This window comes from Plectropomus leopardus, chromosome 2, assembly GCF_026936395.1.
Source record: "Plectropomus leopardus strain MGB_pleo_1.0 chromosome 2, ASM2693639v1, whole genome shotgun sequence".
Classification (NCBI taxonomy): domain Eukaryota; kingdom Metazoa; phylum Chordata; class Actinopteri; order Perciformes; family Serranidae; genus Plectropomus; species Plectropomus leopardus.
Window position 1 is genome coordinate 4227893 of NC_142177.1, and position 27973 is coordinate 4255865.

The window sequence follows — 27973 nt, forward strand, 5'->3', positions numbered from 1 at the left end:
TGACAAGGTTTCATTTACTCTACCTGTGATTATCCTCCGGAGGAGATTAAAAACACGTCACTCCTAGAGAGAGCGAACCAAAGTCAATTCATAACAGTCATGTGAACTCCTCAATGTACATGTCAGCTTTAACCCTTTGAAAGCTGAGAAAAGTGGCTCAATATCTTTCAAACTCATGGGAATAAGTCAAGGAGCAACAAAAGAAAAAATTACCCTTAAATTATGAAGAAATTAATAAAAAAAAAAAAAACAAAAACTAAAAATTAGTCAAATAAAAAGAAAGAAAAAAAATGCACCAATATCTTTTTTTTTTTTATGTAACTTTTGTCATTTTCACACACCTTTGAAAAAAGTTTTTGAAGGTCTTTGTGATATGGGAATTTCTGATTCCTTCCAGAAAAAAAAAGAATCCAAAATGCATTTAACATGATTGACAGCAGTGGCGGAGCTAAATCACGTAAAAACTTTTGTAACAGTAAAATGAAATAATCCAAAAGTAGTTGCAATTATTTTTCATAATAAGCATATGGAAACATTTTTAATGATTTTTTCATATTTATTTGTGTATTCTGGTATATTTGGTCTTTTGTGTAGGTTTTGACCTGCAGGTTTCATGTTAACGCTGCTGTGGTGCAGACTCATGTCTTTTTGGGTCTTTGCAAGTCACTTGGTGAAGCTGACTGTACCTCCACATCAGTGTCCTTCGCCATAGCTGCAAACTGTAATCAACTCAAGCTGTAATCAACTTGCAAAACAGTCTCCTGACACTGTTTGCCTCTGTTACATGAGATGAGGTCAGGCAACACCAAAACAATTAGTAAATCTCTAAGCCCGGCTGCTGAGCCTCCCCTCAGCTCATGGGGAGATTTCTCCTGAAAATGTGCTAAAACAATCACTGCAGTGGGATGAGTTGCACACTGAGCCACAGCTCTATGGAGATCTGCTTCTCTTTTTAAAGTCAGGCGTATTTGTACATCGTCGTCCTCTCCACCGCCTTGCCGTTTCCTCCTTTGTCTCGTAGTGTTTGTGTGCAGTTTGTGCTGATCTTGAGGAGGGATTATCCTAAGCGGCGCTCTCTCTTTCTTAGTCAGCAAACAACAGTTAATCAATTGAAAAAGGGGCACAAAAGATCACTTTGTAAGATGGCTTAGCAGCCACCAACACAGAGCTTACAAACAGGTTGTCTCACCAGCTACCTTTAACAGTGGCATTAAAACTGAGGGGTCGGTGACTCTGGATCACTAGATCACAGCTGCTACATTTGTCAAATGGCAGTTTAAAATGCGACACACCGGCCAAAACACAAACTGGATACATCACACACACACACACACACACACAGAGAGAGAGAGAGAAAGTAATCAGGCACACAACAACCCAGTCACCAATCACATTGTACATGTCTACAACCCACAACTATGTTACATATATATTTTAATTTAAGAATTAAGAATAAGAATTAGAATGAAAAAAACTATAGAAAAGCTATAGGAAAATGGAAATAGAAAAAAAGAAGTATGCAAGAAAAAAATGTCTATTATGTCACAAAATTTAACACAATGCACACATAAATTGACAAATAAGAGGTATGCTGTATTAGAAATATAAGAAATCCACATATCCACTTAGAACAGGTCGTTTGATATCCTAAGAAAATGCAGGCACAACAGTTTGTAAGATACAATGCCAATTTAAAGCCCCTACAATGATGTTACTTCCTTATAGTTACGCAATTAACATAACTAGGTTATTTTTAGACAATAAAAGTTACTGTTACCAGACAGAAATGTTGCTATTATACGCTGGCAAACAACCAGAGAGCAACAGGCGTGTCCACATGCAATGCTCACGGGCTGTGTCACTTATAATGTGGCCAGACGGAACCGGCTGCGCGTGCATGAAACACAGAAGGTCGGCGTCAGGTAATAACACTGCTGGTGACGATGTAATATAATGAGTGTGCCTATAGGTGGACAGGTCCCAGGTGGGCTGCTGACAGGTCCCACAAACAACTGGATTTCCTGTGGGGGTGTAGCATTCCCATGTGTATGTGTGTTTTGTCTTTTTTTAAACACACTACCATGTCCCTGTTTTGCCTAAACCTATCAATCCGTGACTTTGTTGCCTGATCCCAACCATCATGACGGTCTGTGTTAGTTGTCATGTGTTCATGTTGTGTAAACATGCTGCCTCATCCCATCATGTGCATTAGTTGACATCACTGTAACAGAATCACTGTAAGAAGTAAACACAGACTGTCACTGGCCAGGCGGCTCCATGTGATGACTTGGCATAATAACGTACTGAACATACAGATGTACCATAACAGCTGTTTGCAGAAACTTGCTGTCTGTGACTGGACTGCACAGTAGCTGGAATCTGTCTAAGGAGCAGAAGTGATAGAGCTGCTGCTTTGGAGAAACAGGTGACCCTGGGTAACAGGGCACACGCTAAGATGCAGCGATGCATGGGCTATGTAGAAAAGTATTGGTTTTGGTGTTTGCAAAGATTCTCACTGATATTTTAGATATTAGCTCTGGCTGAGTCCTGTGTTTGGGTTCCCAGCCAGCCGTCAGCGGGTCAGATCAACCTGAGCCACAGCACACAGAACACAACACTAAACTTTTACACATGCATTCAGATCATGTAACACTCCCTCAGGCCTATCGCTGTCTGAGAAGTCCTTTGTTTTAGGCCCCAGATTACTTTGAGTGTTTAGGCCTTCATCTAGTACTTAAATTGATCAAGAGAGGATGTATCAGGATCTGGCAGCTAAATACTTTCCTGGGGGGCACATTACTATGCAGTAATCTGGAATTACTGTAGAGACAATAATCTGGAATCTCTAAAGAACAGAGCCACAAACATGTTTTCTTCAACTCCAAGTGTCAACCAAAATCAACTCATTTCTGAATTTCACAGATCTTGGAAATAAAAAAAAAGATATCCTTTTCTCCTATTGTTGGATTTTAAGAATCTGCTTCATCCAGGGCTCAAACACAAGACAGTCTCCTTCCTTCAACTAATCCAAAATACTTCTCAGTCGTAGTGCTATGTTTCCATGTAGTTTCTTGATGTACGTCCTGGGGACTTTCATCCTAAAAGCAGTAATCAAAAGATCATTGCCTGTAGATCCTGGTTTTTAGGAATTGCTTTTATCTACAAAAACCCAGCATGAAACACAATAAAGGATCCCCCCAAAAAGCTGCAGCATACACAATAACAGTTTCCCTAAAAACATAAGTAACATAACTTTTGATAAAAACACAAATTTAGGTGCCAAATAGCCACAGGAAACAAAGCAACTTGTTCCTAAAAAACACCCAAATTTTGGGGCTAACATGTTGTAGGAAAAATGATTCCCTAAAAAACATCCACATTTAAGGGCTATAAAGCAGCAGGAAACACATTGACAGTCCCCAAAAGCTACACAGCTATAAAGGCCTATAAAGCTGCTGGAAAAACAGCTGCAAAATGCTTTTGTGGAGTAAAAAGCTCAATTAAAATTTAGCTTAAAAAGGAGCTCATAAAAGCTCATTAAATAAATAATGACTAGTTGAATTAAAAACACTTCAGCTTTAACCCTGTGAAACCTGAACAAGTGGGCTTGATTTCTTTCAAAAAACATGAGAGAAAGGCAATGAGCAACTTAAAAAAAAATAAAATGAAATAAAAAAATCTAAATGTATTTTTATGATACTTATAAATATAGCAGTCTGGCCTTTTTTTTTTTATTATTTTTACAAAACATTTTAATAATAATCAGCTAATTTCTTGCAGTTTGTGGGACATTTCTTACCAAAGTGCTTTTTACATTTTCTTCCATGTTTTTGAACAAAATCAAACCAGTCTGCCCAGTGTTAAGATTATTAAATACTTGTGAAAGGCTTTCGAACGCAGCACAAGACAAGTGATGTCAGTCGAGGGTTAATTATCTTCATTTGACTGAGGGTTGAAGGGTTGATGAGACAGAGTGGATACACTGACAGGGACATGGTCCAGGTTGTGTAATCCTCTGCATCTGATCGGCTGTCAGGGCTTGGTCCTGGCTGTGGACTCTGTGCAGACTGAACAGTGGAGGCGTGTATACAGTAGCATCTATCTGTCCATGCTGTTGTATTGAATGGAGGCCTTGAGGTGTAATCCGTCTCCTACCCTCTTCCTTTCTGTCCGTGCTGACAGAGGATGACAGAGAGGTGTCCGGTGCTGGATGTTTGCTGTTTGTTGCTGCATCTTGACCCACTGCTTTGCCATGTATCCTTTTTTCCTCCATGAGAGCGTCTCTGCTGGGATTTGTCTCACCCCGGCTCCTCTTTGTTGTCATTCCATATTAGTTCTCCCCGCGGCGTCATCGAGGCCCATGAAGGTGTCTCTGGCTGCTCTCTGCAGCTCTGTTGTGCTTTTCTTGTCTCTCCACCCTTTTTTTCTTGACTTCTCTCTCTTTTTTGTCTGATTTTCTGGTGGCGACTTACAACATGGAATATTAGTGCTTGACTCTGGGTTTAATAATAATAATAATAATAAACTTTATTTGTATAGCACCTTACATACAAGAAATACAGCCCAGTGTGCTTTACAAGAAGGAAATTACATGCACCGAGTACTTCACATTAAAAGACAAAGAAGACAAAAAGACATAATAAAACCTGCATGTAAAAATAAAAAAGAATCACAATAGAACACATAGAATGCATCTTCATACGGATCAAACCCAATTGATAATACTAGTAAAAGTGAGATTAAAATAAGGATAAAAATTGAATGCACATAATGCATAACATAAGATGGAAAATAAAACACATTATATAAACCCCACTGACACAGTAAGGTTAAAAATGAGTGTATAAAATGCATAAAATTAAAGGCCAAGTCTTTTTCCTATATTTCTATTTTTATCCTTCACCCAGAATAATCTGCATGTTTTTAGTCTAGGATTCTGTCCCAGTTCCACTTTACAAAACCAAACTAGAGTAAACATATAATGTGCTAATGTTGATGCTAAACTACCATGGAGCTCAGTATACAATACATTGCTACATTTCATACTTTAAAAAGACTTAACCATGGCAGAAGAGGACTGCTAGGGCATAAAAATGCTGACCCTAGGCTGACATTTATTCCAGAGCAAAACTTTCACAAGTCAAGTCATCAAGTTGTGTTTAGTTTTGTGTTGTCTTAGTAACAGCACTGTAAATATGGCATAAGGTATGGGTTTAGTCAGAAAAGCACACATAGAAAAAGCAGTTCAATGACTGTTTTGGAGCCAGCTTCAAGTGGCACTGCGTTAGCTTGGGTTCTCATCGTACCATATGATTTTCACCCATAAGCAACACAAAATTTTCACTTGATTTTCATTATGTAATTATAATACATAAATCATTTTTTTAATTCAAAATTAGTCACTAGGTGGGTTTTGATGACAGATTTACGCAAAATTTTTGATGAAACATAATGACTGCATTTGCACTCAGCGATGTTCTGCGACTTCTCCTCTGGCGATAACGTTCCAAGACGGATGGATGGCGATGGATGATCAAAACATTAGTATTATAATTTCGTTGCAACCACCACACTAGCCATCATTATTTCCAATCCAAGGCGATAACGGCTTGTTATGTGAGTGATAATGGAAAGGCAAGCTATGAGGTGATAGTCCACGATTCCACAGAGGAACTGTGGATTCAAAACTTTCGAAGAGTTATGTGAGGCAATAACAGGGAGCCGGTTCCTACTGACAAGCACATAGCTATAGCATCATGTGACCTATGAAAGCCAAAAAAGTGTTTCCATTACAGTGTGAGTGTGAAAACGTTTTTGAGTGTAAAAACTTTTTTGTGATAAATGGGAGTTTTTTTGAAAACTGACATGTTACAATTAGATGAATTTTCTATTAGCAATTTCACTATTCACAATTTGAGGGTTAACTGTATACATCTTAGACAGTTATGTAAACACTTGAGGCCCACCTAGTTTGACTATTGGAGGCCACCAAAGCAGATACCTCAGTGCTTGTGTGTGTGTGTGTGTGTGTGTGTGTGTGTGTGTGTGTGTGTGTGTGTGTGTGTGTGTGTGTGTGTGTGTCAGTGTGTTGGGTTTGGAGGTTTTCATGCTCTTAAAATAAGGTCACGATGGACTCCCCTTAATCTTTGCTTTGTTAGGCGCCCCCTTGCCCTCCCTTGGTGGGCCGCTGACTGCATTTATTTATGTCTGTTTCCCTCAGTGGGGATTACAACAATAAGGCAGCTCATTACATGAAATATTATAGATTATTGGTTTTACTTCTGTCCTTTCCTCGCTTTAAACTGTTCCACACACAGTTTTTGTGGACATTTTTTTGGAAGGTTGTTTTGACTCGTAGTTTTCAAATAAGTTTCACACTGTCTCCATTTTGGCAAGGCACTTTGTCTATGATTTAATCTTACAAAAAATGGATTTGGGGAGAAATTTGTAGAATTCATTAAAAAAAGAAAAAGAAAAAATATGTAAACAAGGAAGAAAGAAGAGCAAAACAATCAGCTGCAAAGACAACAAAGTGCTTGAAAAACAATCTTCACTTGTCTTTATACTGTATAATCCATTTACTTTTTTTAAGACTAGAAGGACATTTTATGATGTTTTGGTGACCTGCCAGGACACATTTTTTCATGCCAGTTGACAAGATTAAAGTCTTAAAACTTCAATGGGCCATACTATACAATGAAATAACTCTATCAAAGTCCCACCACCAAAACAGTCGACTGTAAAGAGATTACATTTCAAATCACACCAACAAATCAGGTCCTTTAAGCATGTTTCATTTCACACATCCCTGACAAATGTGAGGATGAACAGCATGGTGTGTTTAGTCTGGTTACAGCAAGCTGAACAGAATGTGACCCTGCCTTTGTGATATGGAAGGTTAAAGGTAGGAGACAGAGTGCAGGCTTAGTAGAGACATTTGCACGTGCCCATAAGTAATTAAGGTTTCTTAAACATGTTTGGCTGTGATTCCGTCCGCAGACAATAAGCCTGAGGTCATGTGTAATTATAATTGGGGTTATGACATGCATTTAGATGCCTTCTAATATCAGCGACAGTGAGCAGATTATTTCACCATGGCCTCATAATTTCTATATGTGTCAACACCCACAAATTGACGTCTGGAGTGACAGCAGACAGGCCCATATGTGGTCTAATGCTGATAATGTTAAACAAACACCAGCGTCTCAAGAAATGATTCATAATGTGAGACATATTAGCAAGTGCTAATACCCATGTTCTGACACAGATTGACGGGTAGGGGGGCTTGTCGGATTAGGACGTTTTTAATTGATTTGACCCACTTGTTGGACCATTCATATAAGGGGGGGGGGGCACTTCTTATTCTTTTTGTTTCTTCATAAGCATAAAATGTGATATCCATTGATGTTTAAATCAGATTTACTTTATGCTTCTTTTTTTACAAACCACAATCCTGATCAGCAATCCAATCACGGAATTCTTTTAATATTATATTTTCCTGCTGTTGTGGAAATTGCTCTGACGGCAGGTGTCTGTGGCATCATGATTAAACTCGCATAGAAATCCCCTTTCGAGAGGAAACTGTTGTGAAGTTGCTTTGAGAGAGGAGAGAGGCCACAGAAAACAGAGCTCCTTCGAAAACACTCCCCAAAGTTTGTGCTGCTCACAACTTTCTGCTCCATCAGTTAGTCTGTTTACATATTTCATTTTTAATAGCATATTGCAGGTGCTGTCACTGACTTACAGTATCTTTCTCTCACATCATTATGTGGAAAGAAAACAGTGATGTCACGTTAAAGCTGGGGACAGTCCTATGAATTATCAGACCAGGGTGGGGGACAAGAGCCTGTACTCTTACTGTCAAGTATCATACTGCCAGCTCTTCTTTTTTTTTTTTTTTTTTAAGTTTTTGTTTATTCAACATAAAAACAACACAAACATCATTTAGATGTTCACAATAAATTAACAAACTTATTATATTTTTGGTCTTTTCGTTCACATTTTCAACATTACTAAGTACCCATTTAAAGGTCATATCATTTACCACAAAGCATTCAGTAATTCGGCATTTATCTCCCACCTTGCTGTTCACAGTCAAAGGAAAAGAATACAAAAAATATACAAGTACGACAAATGAGTAATAATGACAATTAAGTATAAGCCAAGGTTGAAAACCATAGCAAAACAGAAAGAGAATGCCAGCCCGTTCTTATTCTAAAATTGTTAAATACCGCAGCTTTCGGCATAAGATCTTGGTGCCAAAAGCCACCTTTGGTGTCTGCATGATACGCCACAGGCCATCATCAGCTGAGAACTTGGCTGGACAGACCCGTTCATGGTGTTATGATATGCCACCTGAAGGAACCTGCCTCGGCAGCATGACGGTCTTAACTGATGGTCAGTGTCAGTTAAGAATGTGGCTGAATGTAAGCTGTCGAATCCACATGATACACCGAGTATATATTTAGGTTGAAATGCTGCCTGTAACAACATAGTATAAGGACTAAGCAGCACATGGTTACATTATGTCATCAAAAGCACATGGCAACTAATGCCTGGACATCAACAAATGCACATGCTGGCATGCATGGTTAGAATTAGGGGAAGGAGGCACATGGTAAGGTGTAGAAAAAGCTTCAGATTCAGACAGGACGCGTCACTGGACTCCTGTACGAATGTCCAAGGTTTGTTGGATCCATAAACCACCCTTATGGATCCAAGGATTTTGTTGACGTAATGTAACCACGTGCTGCGTAACCCCACCACATGCAGAGGGATACCTAGAGAGTAACATGTAGATGCAGCTATCCACTGCAAAGTGACAATATGTGATGACTTTGGATGAGAATATGTTGGATGCTGCTCAGTGTTCTCAGGTCACTATGAGAGGGTGCTTGAGAGGATTCTCAGGCTAATCGTCAAACCTAAGGTTCAGTTGAAGCAAGGCAGATTCGATTTAGATTGTGGTGCAGTAAACTAGCTCTTTATCATTGCTGTGAAACTGAGGCAGGTCTTGAAGTATATGTGTGCTTTATTAGCTTCTCCCCTGGAGTATCTTGGTGAGGATGCTGTGGGTGTAGGGTGTACCAGAGCAGAGCCATAGTATTATATGAGTACATGAACTGTGGTGAACTCCATCCAACCAGTTCCTGGATATTCTTCCTACCCCACCGTCAAAACACTATGTCATGCAATGAGGTTTCTCTGCCACATAAATACCTTAAAAAGTGCCCTGCAGTTTGACATTTTTGTTAGGTATGATGAAATGTGTGTGTGTGTGTGTGTGTGTGTGTTAGGGGAATAGCGAGAAATTAATTTGGTCCCCTTGCAACCCCCCCCCCTTCCCCTGGTTTAGTTCTTGAAAGAGTGGCTGCAGAGGCTCGGATTAAGACAGATGTGCTTAAATGATACTGAAGGGGGGACTTAGCACGGCACAGCCTGGGGATCATTGATTAAAAAAAGCCATGTCTTTAGCCTGAGCCAAATCCAGTCCTGCACTGATACTCCACAGCTTCCTGCCCCATGAAACTCCCCCTGTAACAAGTCCCGGCAACCAGCATGCCAGCCAGGTCAGGGGGAAGCGGGGAAAGGAGTGCAGGAAGAAAGAAGCAGACAGGGATGGTGCTGTAGAGCCAGTGAGTCTTGGAGCCACCTCCCCTTTTCCCCTTCCTTCCCCCCCGGGCTAGAGTTGCAGCAGATACTGGGATTACACAGGTCAATTATACACTTAATCTGCCTTCGCCTGGAGGGGATTAGGAGCGTGGCTCATTGATTGATTTGAAGTATTTCCGTTGACCTTGGGCAGTTATCAGATTCACAAGCGTGGTGAAATTGCACTTCTGTGTGACGAAAGTTAAAGCGCTTTTTAATCGCTGCTGCTCCTCCCGTCCTGCTCTGCTTACCAACTGCTGGACGGCTGTGGCGGAGCGGAGCAAGGGCAGGGGTCAGGTTGAGCTGCAGATTGGGGGATTTGAGATTGTTGTCGCCGTCGTCGCCGTTGTACTTTGGTCGTGGCGGGTGGGTTTGTGAGGATGGGTGGGCTGTGTGGGGGGGGGTTGTCGTGGTGACAGAATGCCTAGCGAGCGATGTAACTGCCGTCATACCACTTGGCTGTCCAGAGACATTTCACCACTTTGCCGGCTATGGTCACGAACTGCCAGCCCCAGGGCCATGCCAAGTGAACAATTTAATCAACACTGAGCTCAGACTACACGCAAACTTAACTCCTGCAGCCTGTCAGATGTCTCAGTCTGCTCCACAGACTTGCTTATGTAAGGACTGAATAAAGAGGACAGGTTTTTTTTTCAAGTACTAACAGAAAAAGTGAAAACTATTTTTCAGAATTTTGAGGAATTACCTGAGGCAAGGAATCATAATTGACATAACTTTATAACTGGAAGGTCATAAGTAAAGATATGAAGATATATATTTGACAAAATTTTAGGGCTATGTAATATGCTTGAAGTGTCAGTATGATGATATTTATAAGAATCTCTTAACATATTTAATATTCAATATTCAAATATGCCCAAAGTGCATTAGCAAATGACATTATAATTATACATAAACATTCCAGATTTGTTGGCATTTGTTCATATTACACCATACTTAAGTTCTGCATGTGTCACCACACTGTCTCTCTATTTCATTACTTTCAGATGTATTAGAAAACAAAAAACTAGAATGTAATATGTGTGCTCTGTAGGCTTTATCACTAATAGCTGTTATTGTTGTTTAAAGTGTCAGTAAGTCATGGAAAATGTCATTAAAAAGTCATAGTTCAATGTATTATTAAGAAAAGGCATATTGTAAAAATGTTCAAATGTCAATGTTCTTTCTTATTAAAAAAGACATTAAAAATGTCATAGAATAGTCATAGTGTGGGCACTTTTCTTGTGTGGCCCCCCAGTCATTTGCAGGCTCCCTAAATTAAGACTCTGTCATTGAAGCTTTAAGAACCCTGAATCAAAGTTTGTTTGTTTCAAAATTCTCTAAAATGGTCAGTTTAGTTTATTAGTTTCAAAAAATTTATCGATGGGAAAATTCCCTTCAGGCCCCCAAGGAGTGGTTGGGTGGCAGTGGATTGAAAATTGTCCCCCCTGAATGTTAGATATTCGATTACGGTCCTGACTACCGGCAAAATGATTACACTGATCTGGTTCGACAAAACTCCCAACAAACAACAAAACGTTAACTGATGTTATTAATTCCTGAACAAACTTTGCTTTATATCATACATTTCTACAGCGACATTTTTTAAAATGACACAAAACCTAATATAATAATGTCATCAAGATACAATTCTACTGAAGGACTGAAGTCTCATGACATAATGCACTCATAAACCCCCCCGATACCATTAATAAATTTTGTCTTTTTTCAGATCGGTTTACTGTTTCTAAGAGACAATGAGCAGAGGTCCTTTCCCATCCATCCACAACAATATGACTGCAATACTGTGATGATGTCCTCTTGTTGTTTTTCATGCCAGTCAGTAATCTCTTTTAGGTTGAAGTAAAATATCTATAAAAGGATTACACAACCAATAGGGAGGAATATAATGGCGGCAGTCATTGGTCACAATAATAAAAAAAAGACCAGCCATGCAGGATAGGTTGGATTGACTGTGTGACTGTTCAAAACATGCTCTGAAAAGGTTTCACTTCCGTTTAATGAAGTCTGTAAGCAGCTTAGGGTCCTTAATAATTACTGAGGGAGAGCATTTTGTTTGCCCGCTTCGTTCCTTTTGGCTCTAAATCCTCTGTGAGCATTCCCAGCGCCGTGTCGCTGGGAGGAAACGGCGAAGGACACTAAAGCCACGATCATCCCGAGAGTAGGAAAATACAAGTTTAATGGAGACTTCTCCTTTGTCGGGTCCCGCTGGTTTATTGATCGGGGCCGGCAGGGTGAATTGATCAAGGGCACACATGTCACCTCTCGGGGTCTCTATCACCCTTTTTACAGCCCCCTTTGCTCCCTCCTTCCCTACGCCTTGTTAAAAAGGGAGGTATGGTGGCATTTGTTTGATTAACTTGTCTGACAAAAGTGACAGCTGCTCACGGGCGTATGTGGATGAGTGGCCCAGCGCCGCTCCCTCTTTGTACATCTGTCAGAGCCGGAGCAGGGCGAGCGGGGTGAAAAGAGACAAATTGGACCCAAAAAGAAGGCCATTCACCTTCCCCAGACCCCCCTCTGCCGCTCCACCCCTCTATCCTATTCAGGTGCTCGGCGGGACCCTCAAGTGCTTGCTGGCTTATTCCATTTTCACTCCCCCTATAGAGTTCCCTGAGCCCACAAGTGTTTTAGCCCTCTTTTTCCTTCCCTCAATCCACCCCTAAGCGGCTCTTTGTAAGTAGAATGGCTCACTTTTCTCAGGGCCTGAAGCCGGCGGCTTTTTTTCTTTCTTTATTGTCCACCACAGAGCTTTTCTGTCGCTCATTGTATGTTTACTCAATGACTGGTCGCTGACCGTAATTCCAACTGTTTAGTTCCTCACAACATGGCCCCCCCAAAGCCCCCTCCACCCACTGCCCCAAACATACACCCATCCCCTTCTCCAAACCACCGTGTTTTTATAAAAGTTGCTCCTTATTTAGTCTCTCTTGTCTGTTGAGCTGACACTTGCGGGTAGAAGGAGACGGCTGTTTTGTAAGAGACCCAGATTGTCGACGTGAAAAGAAAACCCAGACCTGAGATAAACATTTACCTTTCTCCTGCGATGCTACGCCCGCGGTTGACTGCCATCCTGTTCCGCAGCGCTCCCTTCTTGACCAGCTGCCCAGCTGAAATGCCCGCTGAGCCCGTTTTTGTTGGCGTCCCAGCTGTGCTCAGACTGCGGTCAATGGTCAGCCGGGTTTTGCCTTTTGTGTCCGCCGCACAATCAAAACAGTTTGAGACCTGTGAGCTCGATGAGCCCAAAACTTTACTTTAGTCCCACTCTCAGAGCCCCTCTGCTCCTTCCTCCTCCTCCAACATACCCACTTCTTTCTGTCAAAAAGAGAGGGAAAGAAAGAGAGAGAAAGTCAGTGGATGACAATATCCAGTACAAGATGCTGAGCCCCATTGAGCCTCTGTGAAAAGCGCCTTTCTTGTACATCCACACTGAGGCAGATACATTTGAAAACATGTTTACATGTCCCCTCACACTTGTGCTTTCACATAATCCTCTAAAAGTTTGGGATCCATATTCCAATGATCAAACATAAGGATATGGGTTAAAAAGAAGGCGCAAAGTTTCGCATAATCACTCGAATACAGTCATGACGTTTACATGATGTTAGAGAAAGATGAATTATTGTCTTAGTCCGACTAAAACTGGACTTTAAAAATACATGTAGATATATAATCGGATTAAATCGAATTTCTGGAAATCTGACTAACACATGGAGATAATTCGTCTGAAAGTAGAGCTATTCTGTCATGTAAACACCTTAATCACCATTGACTGGACTGGATGATCTGTACGTACTCCTCAACACCACGCCTCCCTCAGTATTTAGCAATAGAGACTGTTCGTTACCTATGAGGAGGGAAGGGGTGCTGCAAAATGGGTCAGGCATTTTTTTTAAAGCATTTAGAAGGGTCTTGTGTTTTTAATTTTGGCTAATTGCTAATTGTAACGTGGATGGATGGAACCTTTTTCAGTGTTATGCAACTGGCATGGCCGTATGATACACTGTTGCGCGGCATCAGGTTAAGACACTGCTGCTGGGCCGCCCACTAGCTCACACAGTCGAGCATGTACAAAGGCTGCAGCCGCCACAGGTTCAATTCCACCCTCGGCCTTTTGCTGCATGTCATCTCCTCTTTCAACCTTTAACACTCAAGCTGTCCTGTCGTATAAAGGCCAATAAGCCCCCCCAACATAAATCTTTAAAAACGTACATTTTTTCTTACTTAACCACTCGCTTCTCTTGTTGAAACCTAACCCGTACATTTGTCGCCTAATTCTAAACATGTGCTTTTGTTGACATCCTTGTTGGTTTTGGCATCTTGGAACATCAACAGCAGACACAGGAGGATACATAGAGTGAAATGTGTAGAAGTGAAAGTCCACTGAAGCAGCGATATGTGACGGCTTGGGATGAGAATGTGTTGATAGGATCTACAGTGTTGATTAGATGTATATTAAAGAAAGCAATAATTAAGGTGTTTTTCACACTTCAGTCATTTGACAGCAACAAGAGGACATATCAGGGACAACACTTGAAGTGTGTGACAAGCTTTGCTTTCATGTAGAATGACCAATCACTGATACAATGTTTACTCCTTAGTGTTGCTGCTACGCAGCAGTACCCAATCACGTCTGTTCAGGCTGACAGCTGTGTATTAGGCTACGTTTAGATGAGAACAACCCAACTGAAACTTTAAAAGTCTTTCTAAAAAAAAGAAAATCTGTGTTCATATAATAAAATGGTGAGAACAATCCCTGTGTACACAGATCCGCAAAAACAACCAAAAACACCATAGCATGCATGCCAGGCCATTAGTTGGCAGTGTAACTTTGTAATGACACACCACAGAAGAACAACACACGCATACACAAAATGCAGCTGTGACGTCACCGTTCTCACAGGATCTGCGCATTGCCAGGTTACACAGCAAAGGAAGGGGTGGCGTTTTCAAAAGATTACACTCTCAAAAGTTTGCATTTTCAGGCCCCCAAAATGCAGTTATGCGAACAAAAGTCCAGACCAAAACAAAAGTTCAAGATTTCACGCAAGAACCATTGCTGTGTAAACAAGTTTTTCAATGTATCCACAATGAGTCAGTATTTGTGTAAAACGTTGTGGGTTTGGGGGGTTGATATTTCGATAGTGTGGATGGAAGATCAGGGAGGAAAGAAGCATTTTCACATTTATCCACATTAATGTGGACGTGGCCTCAGGGATGACATCATCCATTTCAAGATTCTAAGCCCCATTAACCTGCAGGGAAAAGCTTCATTTGTTCTCTGAGGGTCAAGCTTAGTTCTGCTGCTGGATGACAAGGTGAGCACGGAGCTGGTGGGATGGGGGCGTGGTGATGTTGGTGCTGAGATTGGTGGTAGCCGACCTACCGTGTGAGTTACTATGGTAATTGGGTGCCGTCATCAATGGGCCCTCTCTGCTGAGCTGAGGAGCCAGACTAGAATAGGCCAGCGGTGGGCTTTGAAAAGCAGAGCAGGTAGGATTAGACGAGCCCTTTGTCCGAAACGCATAATGTCTTGCAGTCAGATTTAAAGCCCCTCCACCTCCACCCACACCAACCTTGTTTCCTTGTGTCTGTCAGTGTGCATATGTGGGTGTGTGTATGCGTGTTTGAAAGAAAAAGTAGTGTTGCTATATGGCACTGAGCGGCCTTCCCTCTCCTTCACAGGGAAGCCTGCCACTTGGCATTAGTGTTGCCGCACCAGCAATCATCATTCCATGCCTCCTGCTAATTGCAGACACAGCTGGGTCTCAGCAGGACACGTTCTCTCTCTCTCTCTCTTTCTCTTTTTCTCACTCTCAAACACACACCAAGTTGTTGGATAAATGGTCATATGGCACTGACAAAGGGATCCCAATCAATAGCTGTTATTTCTTATTATTGGCTTGTAGTTAGCAGTAATTTCACTGTGAATGAGATAATGAATGTATTTGGAATATGGGAATTTGCTTTGCATTCATTTGAACATTTATTCATATTTAAAGGGAAACACCACCTAAATTAAGAATTCCAGTACATTATCTCCATTACCCAGGAAAGTTCAATCAATATATTTGAACATAAGCTACTTTCTCTCTCAAAGCCAAGAACGAGTGAAGTCTCAAACTTGTTTTGCTGGTTCCACTGCTAAACTGCACCAGGTTGACGGATGTTTTGCCACTCAGTCTGACTGAGGGGGGCGTGTTCCAGGGGGGAACTGACATTAACGCATACCCTCTATTGGACTAGACACTTTTTGATACCCACTGCCATGTACACATTTCTGTTGGTGCTCAAACAGTCCTGAGCTGGTTAGGACATTTATCAATTTGAAAAATTTTGAGCAGAAATCCTCATCATCAAGGGCATATACTGCATCTCGCTGATTCCTCCACTCACAGTAAAATTAAGGATTAGTGCAAGTCTGCTATAGATCCAAAGTTATTAGCACACTAATAATGTAGTTCATTAGCCACTGCTACTGTCTATGCGTGGACGGTGTTTTACCTAACTACATAATCAGAGTATCAACAAATTCCACTTATACATTTATAAACATGTGGAGACTTTCACTGACTTTTCATCTACATGCCTAACCTTAACCCTTACCCAAACCAAGATTGTGATCTTTTCTACTTTTTCATCCTGAATATGAATCCCAAACTGCAGCTAAGCCCAAATCATCACAAATTTCCACTCTGCAGTGGAATTCATTTATATTACACTTCAGGTATCCTTTTGCTGCTGCTTACTTTAAGGGATGCTTCTACCATGATGTCAACAAAAGCACATGGTGGGATGATGCTGCACATGGTTATGTTTTGGCAATAAAAGCAAATGGCAACAATTACGGGACGTCAACAAACGCGCATACAGGTACAGATGGTTAGGTTTAGGGAAAGGAGGCACATAAGATGTAGAAAGAAAAACATCACATTCAGATGGGAAGAAAACACTGGACATCCACATGAAAGTCTGGGGTTTGTTGGATTCATCCACCCTGTAGGGACCTTTGTGCTCCTTAAATTAAATTGTTACTGGCAGCAATTCAACCTGAAGCCGTCCAGTGGCATATCATGCAGACACAACAGGTTTCATCTGGTCTTGTTTTCAACTGATGCCGACTGTCTGCATATTATGCTGCCAAGAAAGGTTCGGTCCGGCCACCTGACACTGTACAACAAGATTGCGAGCAGTTCGGTCAGCTTCATTCTTAGCTGACTAGATCCAGCAGCGTATCGTGCAGAAGGAGGTTTTTGGCATCACAATCTTACACCAAAAGCAAAATAAAAGAAGTGTTATTTTAAGAGTTTAAAATGAGAACGAGCTGGCTAAGCACTCAAAGAGGTGTGACACAACTGTGTGTCACCATGTTTCTTATTGTAGGCACTGTTAACATGTTTTTAATATCGGTGCGAACATGATCTCTTTTTGTTCGTTTTTCTATGACTCTAAATCACTACTTTCTTTTTCGATATCTTATAGTGTCAAGTGTAAACATTTGCAAGAATTTACACCAAAGATATTGTGAGAAAATAAGCTCAGTTCTCAAGTGAAAACAAAATGATGAAAACAGATGATCAGAAATTACACTAAAAACTCAACTAAATTCTAATTCGAATCAGTAAATATAAGAACAGATAATATGAAAATAAGACTGTAATCTGAGCAAGGATTCAGTGCCAACTTTCAATTCTTCACAGTACTCAATGCCCTTCTGGTAAAATCCAGTCAGTGCTTAACAACTATTATGGTTTCTAGCTCAGACCTAAACTTTGAAAACGCGCACACACACACATACATGCGAACATGAATAATAGGGGACTATCTAAGTGTACTATCCAAGAGGGAACCTTTATTAGCAGTCATTTTAAAAATACAAAACTAGAATTGAAAATTTACTTTTGAGGTCTTCTTTCACAATATTACTGCAAATGTGATTTTTACAATTTTTTAAAGAAATTGCCAAGAGGGGACCTGAAGCCTTGAGCGACGTCTGCCTATCAAAGGGGGGACATCCATATACTGCAGTCAAACTGGTTTATCCTGGTTCTCTCACCTATAGAGTGCTTCTTTTTTCACTAAAACTCATTTGTATCTTTAAAATGGGTATGTAAACTTTATTGCTTGCAATATATCAACATTTTTTGTGATAATAAATATTACAGAAATAATACTTGCCAAAGCAAAGTATATCTTTTAAAGAAGGCTCCCATAATCCTGTGAATTCAGTTTTATCTTACTATTTACTGTTAATAACTTTATTGTTGTCTTTGTTTTATATATGTATATATATATATATATATATATATATATATATGTATATTTAGACCAGACCAATTGTAACTACCAATGTATCACCAAAAATTCAGAAAAATAAATCTATAAACGAGTAACATTATACATAAAATGATCAGCAATATAATTACTTATTTTAATAAATAATATATTTATTTTAATTAATTAATCACTATAAAATGATTTAACACAAGTCTGTGACTAGACCTTAAAAGCTGTTTGCTTCAAAAGAAAGAAATCAAACTGTGACATGACAGTTGAGCTCAGGTCCAGAGAAGTCAGGGGTATGCTTGGATTTTGTTGAATCTGGCTTTCACTTAGCATAGTAGGAGTCTTAAATTGCATTTATAGATGCAGTGATGAACTGTGTTCACTGTCAGTGGTTTTCAGTGTCCCCAAGCTCATTTTGTGATATCATGTTGGTATTTAATGCAGTGCAGCTTTATGGGTCAAAGGTCATGGCCATTCATTTTTGGTTTTTAGCCTTGTCCTTTTATGCAGAGAGATTTCAAGGTTCTCTAAATCTTTTATGTTATTATGGCAGATAGTTAATGGATTTGAACAGCAAATATCTTGTTTTGTAATGTATTCCTTTGTGTTCACAATAGTTTTTCAGTGATGGATGAAACACCTGTGTTTATTAGTGTATTTTAGCATTATCTAATCTAGACCCCATTCAAAGATGTTTGTTTTTTAATCGACTACAGTCTGGTAACACATACTACACACACTGGCATGCAGCATTGTCACAGTGCACAGAGAGTGTGCGTGAAGTGAAAGGCACATAATAAATGTTACGATAAGTTCACAATGACTCTCAGCTTTACAGGACTTTACATTCCAGTATTGTAAACTGAAACTTTTCTTTAGCACTTAAAGTTTAACTGGTATGTTAGTGTTTTTGATGGGCATTGAAATGGTGATGAGCCACCAACAACTCATCTCAAAACCATCACAACAGGATACACATCTATGAATGGGCCTCTCATAAGTCGACTTCTGTTTGGTACTCTTTGAACTTTGCACTCTAAAAAGAAAAAAAAATGTCCACACTCCATTTCCTTTTGTAAGAAAACTAAAAAAGAGTTTTAAATTAAAATTATGTAACATCAAACTTTGACTTGACCTTTAAAATTGTTCAATTTCCAAAATACTTACTCTGACCAGTTTTCACAAGTAGTGAATGTCAATCAAGTTTTCAATATACTTGTGTTCTCAGTCTGTACTTAAAGAAATGCAACTTGTTTGTTGGTGCACATTACAGAAGAAGGTCCACCCCTTGAGTAGGATATAATGACATGAGTCCACTGTTGGTTGGTACATAATGTCACAAGTTCCTTCTTAGATAGCACGGAGGACGCTCACACTCAACCATGTAAAGCATACAAAACATATTTAATAATACTTGTGAAAAAAATCTCATCTGAATAATGTTACATTTCTTCTTCAAATATGATTTGTTAGTATGTTTGTGTAACAGAATATAAAGGCTCAACTTTAGTGGCTGGCTTAACCTTTTTATGGCTTGATACTGTATTAATGGGAAATTATGCCCATTTCTAAAATACATACATATTATTTCTATGATCTAAGGCAGTCTAAAAAACATTAGTAAACATGGGCAACCTGCCCCATATCCAAAAACTGGAGTTTTGTGATGTCATGTGATATAAAGTGTAGAGTTGCTCCATTGATATGAAATTGTGAAAGATTTTCTAGATGACATTGAGAACAGCCAGAACAATGTTATAAGTATATGGGAACATTTTCTGTTACAGAACTGACAACACTAATATAATAAAGTTCATTTGGGTTTAAGGGATAACAAACATTCTGTTGGTCCCCAAAATTAGGGCTCTCGAAGAGCAGAAGGAGCAGCTCCAGACTTTATACTTCATGACATTACAAGTCTGAGACTTCTTTCTAGTGTCTAGATCAGAGATATCACACATACTGGCTGATCCCTTGGCCATGGAAAAAACATACTGGAATTCCTACTTTAGATGTTCACCTTTACAATGAAGGGTTTCAGAAAGGACCAAAACGATATAAAGGTCAGCAACAGTATTTGCTGATTAATCATAAAAATAGATTTATTATCAGACTTTACTGGAAATTCCCATTAAGAGTTATTACAAGCACAGGATCTCTTTTTACAATGTATGCGTGTTTTCAATGTATATGCATAAGAATGCATTTTCTTTGTTGATCAACATTACAGAAAAAAGGGCCACACATATAGAATAAAAGCGACTGGTCCCAAGTTGGCTGGTACATAATGACACAAGTTCCTTTTGATAGGACAGAGTGATATTCACACTCCACCATAGATTAATGAAAAAGAAATAGAAAGGTGCATTTTGTAAAGAGAAAATATCTAATACAAAAATGTATCTATTCAGTAAAGCTTCTCATTGTTTAGTAAATTGGCACCAGAAATGTTGCCATTGTAGCTATTTAAAATAAAGGCTATAATGTGAACACAATTATAACTTGTCTTAGTATTCACTGTGACGTGACAGATGAGCTCAGGTCCGGGAAGTTGGCAGTGTTTCTGGATTTTGTTGATATCTGGCTTTCACTTTGTATAGTTAAGTCTTAATTTGCATTTATAGATACAGTGATAAACTGTGTCCACTGTCAGTGGTTTTAGTGTCCCTGAGCTCATTTTTGTGATATCCTTCAGTCATGTTGGTATTTAATGCAGTGCAGCTTTATGGGTCAAAGGTCATGGCCATTCATATTTGGTTTTTAGCCTTGTCTCTTTTATGTATTTCTCAAGGTTCTCTGAATCTTTTCATGCTATTATGATAGGTAATGGATTTGAACACCAAATATCTTGTTTTGTAATGTGTTCCATTGTGTTCAAAATGAATAGTTTTTAGTGATGGATGAAACACCTGTGTTTGTAAGTGTATTTTAGCATTATCTAATCTAGACCCCTATTCAAAGATGTTTGTTTTTTAATGACTACAGTCTATAACATATACTACTACACACTGGCATGCAGCATTGTCACAGTGCACAAAGAGTGTGCATGAAGTGAAAGGCACATAATAAATAATATAATAATACGATAAGTTCACAATGACACTCAGCTTTACAGGACTTTAAATTCCAGTATTGTGAACTAAAACCTTTCTTTAGCACTTAAAGTTTAACTTATATGTTAGTGTTTTTGATGGGCATTGAAATGGTGATGAGCCACCAACACCTCATCTCAAAACCATCACAGCAGGATACACATCTATGAATGGGCCTCTTCACTAGTTATCTTCTGTTGACCCATTCAAAGAGGTTTGTGCAACCCAGAACTAAGTTTTTATTATTGTTATATCTATTTTTGGTTGTTTTGATAACTATAGCTGGTAACACATAGAGTTGTAAATTAGTTGGCAAATACAGGGCTGGTATACAGCATTGTCACCGCGTGCACAGAGAGTGTGCATGAAGGCATGAGATTGCTAAAATAAGTTTACATTGACACCAGCTTTACAGGTCTTTACATTCCAGTGTTGTCAACTGAAACAACTCTTTAGCACTTAAAGTTTAACTAATGTTAATGTGTTTCTGATGGCCATATGCTAAAAATTCAGACAAACAGAGCTACTGAGAGCCAAGATGCCCTACTGCTTTAGAGGGCCACTTAATAAATAATTACCTTTCAATTATTTCAGTGATATTACATACATGTGGTTATTATGTCACTTCCCAGCAGATGTTTCTTCATGTGAAAAAACATGTTTAACTCCTTTTTTGAATAGCTTGTCAATTGTGCAATTGACCTACAAATGTGGAATTCTGCTTGTATTTCTACTCTTACAGTTTAACATTATCTTACCCAACATCCACTTGTTTAACACAGGAAAGAGGAAAAGCCATGTTTCAGTCAGATACAACATCTAGGATATGAGAAGTAAGCAACCCTGAAGCCCAATGTGTAATGTCCTCACGACCATAACGACCATCGTCAGCTAGAAGAAACCATCCCCTGCACTGCAGGGAATCAAGGCCTGACAGATTTTCACAGGCTGACTTGCAGAGAATCAAACCCTCACCCACTGCAGGTCACTTCCACTTCTCAGTGGCAGCAGTCTCCACTGTTCAACACTCAAAGTTAGGATCTGAGAATCATATGGGTGCTGGTCACTCCACCTCTTCAGTGTAGAAGAAATTACATATTTTTGTCCACTTCATCAACTGAAGGCCAAGTAAATATAAAAATATATCTATAAAACTGTGTGTGAATGTAATAAAGACAGATTGCTTTCTAAAGAATGCACAAAGCCACTGAATCAAATGTACATAGATCATACAGAGATGAATAACATTTTTTTCACACATATGAATACCGGGCCTCTTTTTAGGGATGCATCTTACTCCATAAATGTGGTAATTTTACGTGTCGGTATCATCTTTCTGAAGCTGGCAATACTGTATTATAGGCATCATTAATAATTTGTTAACTGACTGTTAATTATACTTTGTCAATACTCCTTGATAACCAATGAAGAAATGATAACTAATTAACTTTTACCCATTATAAGTAATGTTATAGATTGTTATTTTATTAGTCAAATACCAAGACTTATACAGTCTTGTACAAATACACATAACTATTAATGGTTTCCAACTAATTTGTAAACCTTTTGTAAAAAAACAAAAAGTAAATTATACAATATAAATATCTCTTGGATAGATAGACCAAATATTTATAACACTTTTGTTAACTATTAATAGTTGGTTTGAAAAACTGTTTATAAACATTGTTTGATGGTTTCTACAAAGTTGCAACTGCTAATGGTAATAAACTGTTAAACTGTTAACAAATACCATGTAGCAGATCTTGAAATACTATTTGGAAGACCATTATAAAGTTGCAGTTGCTATTTAAATCTTTTGAGTTACTTAATAAATAATGTCTTTCTAAGCACTTTGTAAAGTATACATACACGTTTGCCCTTCATTAAATTTTTAATAGGTTACAAAAGTTGCAAAACAACAATAACCCACTACATTTATCTTTTGGCTCAAAGTTGCATGTCAACATTGACTTTCTGTTCATATATGTGTTTAAATGATAATCACACAATCAGGACACAAATATGTACTCTTTTATGTAACTCACCTATAAAAAATTTAAAAGGGCCAAATTAGTTTTACTCCATACAATCAATAAACATTGACAACAATTTAAATATCTAAATAATTTTTGTAGATGCTTTTACAGAGTATCTAATTTGTAGTATTGTTTTACCTCTTTAGTTAAAACAGAACCTTTATTATAATTAGAATAATGAAATGTAAACTTGAGGCAATAACCTGTGCAACATCAAAATGGTATGTCATGAAATAACAGATGTAATCATTAGGTAACTGAATATGTTCAACTACTTAAATATCCATAATAGTACAAGTTTTGAAAAAAAAAACCAGTATTTAAAATGGAATTAAAGTGGAGAATTGTATGCCTCATCCGTACATAATTTCAGGGTGTTCTTCCCAATAATCCAGGGATGTTGTACTAACCAAGATAAGCAGTGTGTGCTACTTGTTAAACCCAGGATGGGGAATTTAAGCGTTTCAGCTGGGCTCTAAATCAGATACAGCATCTTGGATATGAGAAGTTAGCAACCCTTTAGCTCAATGTGTCATGTGCTAACGACCATCGCCAGCTAGAAGAAACCATCCCCGTGACTGCAGGGAATCAAGGCCTGACAGATTTTCACAGACTCACTTGCACAGAGAGTCAAACCCTCACCCACTGCAGGTCACTCACTTCTCAGTGGCAGCAGTCTCCACTGTTCAACATTCAAAGTTAGGATCTGAGAATCATATGGGTGCTGGTCACTCCACCTCTTCAGTGTAGAGGAAATTACATATTTTTGTCAGCTTCATCAACTGAAGGCTCATAAATCTAACAATATATCTATAACACCATGTGATTGCTTACTTAATAATGCAGAGCACCACTGAATCAAATGTTTAACATCTTAGAGAGATGAACAACAATTTTTTCACAAACAATGAATATTTAACCTCCTTTAGGGATGCATTTCGCCTCCATAAATGTGCTGGTAATTTTACATGTCAGTGTCATCTTCCTAAGCTGGCTGTTAACAGACTGTTAATTTCACTTTTGTCAATACTACTTGATAACTAATAAATAAATTGCAACTACTGATGGTACGTTGATACACTGATACACTACTGATGGTATATTGTTAAACTGTTAAAAATACCATGTAGTGGATCTTGACATATTATTTGGGAGGCCATTTTAAAGTTGCATTTGCTGTTTTAAATCTACAGTCACTTAAAAATGCTTTGTTTCAGCGCTTGTGTTAAGCATGCATACACTGCTGTCTCATTAAATGTTTTATAGGTTAGAAAACTATTTATTTTCATATATAAGTTCAAATTGATTTATGACCAAACCTTTTTAAATTTATATCACTGCAGCTCAAATGAAAAGGGTTCAGGAGGTGAAAATGGACTATATAAATTCAACATTACAGATCAATAACAAAACCTATGTTACAAAAACTACAATAATCCACCATGTTTTTCTTTTGGCTCAATGTTGCATTCTGACATTTTATTTCTGTTTCCTGAATATGTTTAACATGATGATCAGACGATCACTCTTTACTCTTTAGTTTTGTTTTACTCCTATAGTTGAAACCAAACCTTTTATTATGATTAGAACAATTAAATGTTAACTTGGCACAATAAACTATGTAACATCACAATGGTTTGCCATGAAATTCATGTAATTATTAGGTGATTAAATATGTTCAAATATTTAACTATCCAGTAAAAAAAAGTACAACTTTTGTATCAGTATTCAAGCTTAGTGGGAATTTGAGGGAGAATTATATGCCCAATCTGTAAACTTTTTAGGATGTTCTTCCCAATAATCCAGAGATGTTGTACTAGCTAAAATAAGCACTGTGTGCCACTTGCTTAACCCAGGACAGGGGACAGACCCATGTCTCAGGCAGTCAGAGTTGGATGTAACATTCTAGCTAATATAAATTAGCATCTCTGAAGCTTAATGTGGAATGGCCTATTGACCATCACAACAACAAAGAAACCAACCCCACACTGCAGAGAATCAAGGCCTGCACAGAGCTGCACACGCTGACCCCTCACCCTCTCCAACTCACTCATTTCTCAGAGGCAACCTTAAAGGCACATGGGTGCTGGACACTCCACTCAGTCAATGTGGAGGATTGTTTAATGCTTACATCATAAACTAAAACCCTTTAAGGAATTTGAAATTCTTCATATAAACCAAAACTGTGTTGAATAATAATAAGTCCCTCTGGCCACTGCAGCATGCACACAGAGAGATGGTAAATCATTTAATCCAATACAAAATGAGTAGTCAGCCTCTGTTAAAGACACAATCCATAAATGTGTTGGTAATTTTGCATGCCAGTACACCCATTTAAAAACTCTCAGTTCCTCTCCTACAACAGAAGACTTTTAAAGGTCGTACACAGCAGACAATCCAATCCAAATCTCTCAGCGTTATTTTTTTTTTATTTTACTTGAAAGTGAACTTATTTTGATCCTAGTTCTGCAGTTTTTTGTATTGTTGGCTGTTTTATATTTCTTTTAGTTGTTTTAGTAGTTGTAGTTGTTTTGGTTTTCTTGAGATCTAGTAATGTATATACAATTTTGTCTGTCTAATGCAGATTTAAGATTAATTTAAAACATTGGAGAAAATATAAAACAAAACAAAACAAAACAAAACAAGAAGTGTCATTTTGTACAGGCCAAGAGGGGACAAAGTGTGGACTGACTTTCCTTTTTAGAATTCTAAAGTTAAAGTACAGCCAAAAGTACAGCCAAAAAACCTATAGAATTTGAAATAGTTCATCTCAGCAGTTGAACAGAGGGTTTCAGAGGTTAATCATTCCTCTAACTGACTTATCCCTGTAACTGAGACAAACTGATTGCTCACAAAAACCTCCCATATTATAAATACCATTAAAGATTGCTCTAGTCATTTATATCATGATGGGTTGTCAATGTGTTTTCAACACAAGTTAAAAGGAGCACACTCTTAAACAGCAACTCAAAAACTTATTCAGGTGCACGATTCAAAAAAGCAATGTACAAAAAAACTAAAATGATATTTCTATCTCCAATTTCCTAAAAAAATAAATAATTTTATTATTACATTTTGTAAGATTATTTTCTTGAACAATAATGCATCTAACTTCTTTTTTTTCCTATTCTTGTCATTTATCCATGTTGAAATGGGAATGTCACTTCATACTATATATCTAAGATGGAACTTGTGTCATTATATACCAGCCAACAGTGGACTCCATGTCACTTTTATACAACTCAAGTGTGGTAATCCCTTTTCTGTAATGTGGAGCGACAAATAAAATGGATTCCTATAGATGGGCACACATACATTGGATTTCAACCATAACAATAAATGCCAAATTCAGCTGATTCCTGTGAATTCTGGGAGACCCTGCAATTTTGTCAAATCACTGCAACTATACAGAATTTTAACTATTTAAACCGTTAAAATCTGATTTTCACTGTATGTCTGCCCACAACTAATCCACTCAGTTCCTCAGTTGCCTCTAAGTATTTCTGAGTGGCTCTGATGTTTTACAAAGAAGACTTTGACCAGCAAAGCTATTTTTTAAATTATTTGCTTCATTTTATGCAAATATTGGTTTGAAAAGGCATCATTCAATGATGATGAAACTTTTATTCCTTTTTAAAAAAAAAATAACATTTTTGTTTTAATATTCTTTTCCCAATAGAAAAAACTTTAAATCCTCAAAATAAAAACTCTAAAACTTGTATGGCATTTTTTTGCTTGTAAAACTGTTAAATGGAAGTTTTGAGTACGTCCCATCCATATTATCAAGTGATGCTAGCTAATGCAAGATGCGCAGATGTGCCTCAGGTTGTCTGGCTGTCTACTGACATATAATAACACGCTGGCTCTGTCCGGCTATGTTCTCATCTCACATCATCCTGCCATGATCCAGATTGATGCAGGTATGCCAAAAAGCACTGACAGAGGGAATGTATTTGAAAAGTTAACAATGAGAATGGACTGGGGTAGCCCCTTTTAAACACAGTGTCAAGCTATAAAATGGTAAAGATATCCACAACGGCTGAGCCTTTTATATTCAGTTACAAAAATACATACTTACAGATCCTTTTAGAAGCAAAAAAATTACATGATTTAGTTTAGATATATTTACAAGTAACTTGTGTCATTATGTACCAGCCAACTGTGGACCCCTGTTGCTTTTATACTACACAAGTGTGGACCTCTTTTGCCTGTAGAGTAGATCAGCAACATAAATGCATTCCTGTGATTATAGAGAAACAAAACATACGTACATTGTAAGATTGACAGAAATCTAGTGCTTCTAGTGCATCTAAAAAACTCAAAGGAGTTTTGGAGGATTGAGCTAATCTCAAGGTTAAGTTAAATTCTGATAATAAACTAATTTAAGCAATTCATTAAAATTAGTAAAGATCTTGCTAGTATTTTCTCTCCACATTTTCTTCCTACCATTATTATTATTATTATTATTATTATTATTATTATTATTATTATTATTATTATTGTTATTGTTATTTCTCCTTTCTAGATTTTAAATATTTCGTTCTCTGGGGAAGCCAGATTGTAAACAGTGTCAAGCTAGATGGTTAAGCCATCCACTAAAACTGAGCCTTTATAGTTTGTTATAAAATATTAGTAATAATTATAATAATCACAGTCATTGTAATCATAGTTGAGGAATAATTTTTGAATTATTTAGGTGAGATTCTTTTTTGTGTAAGTCTTATCTATCTCATTTTATTTATTCTTTACATGGTGGAGTGTGAACGCCACTCCATGCTATCCAAGAGGGAACTAATTGTCATTATGTACCAGCCAACAGTGGACTCATGTTGCATTATCCTATGTTTGGACATGTTTTCTATAATGTGCACCCACAAACAAATTACA

At 38.1% G+C, this 27973-nt stretch overlaps 1 protein-coding gene across 5 annotated transcripts in view; it reads left to right on the forward strand.

Annotated features, from left to right (window-relative positions):
- cadpsa (Ca2+-dependent activator protein for secretion a) overlaps positions 1 to 27973 on the forward strand; it is a 221026-nt gene that overhangs the window by 172018 nt on the left and 21035 nt on the right. The window lies entirely within an intron of this gene.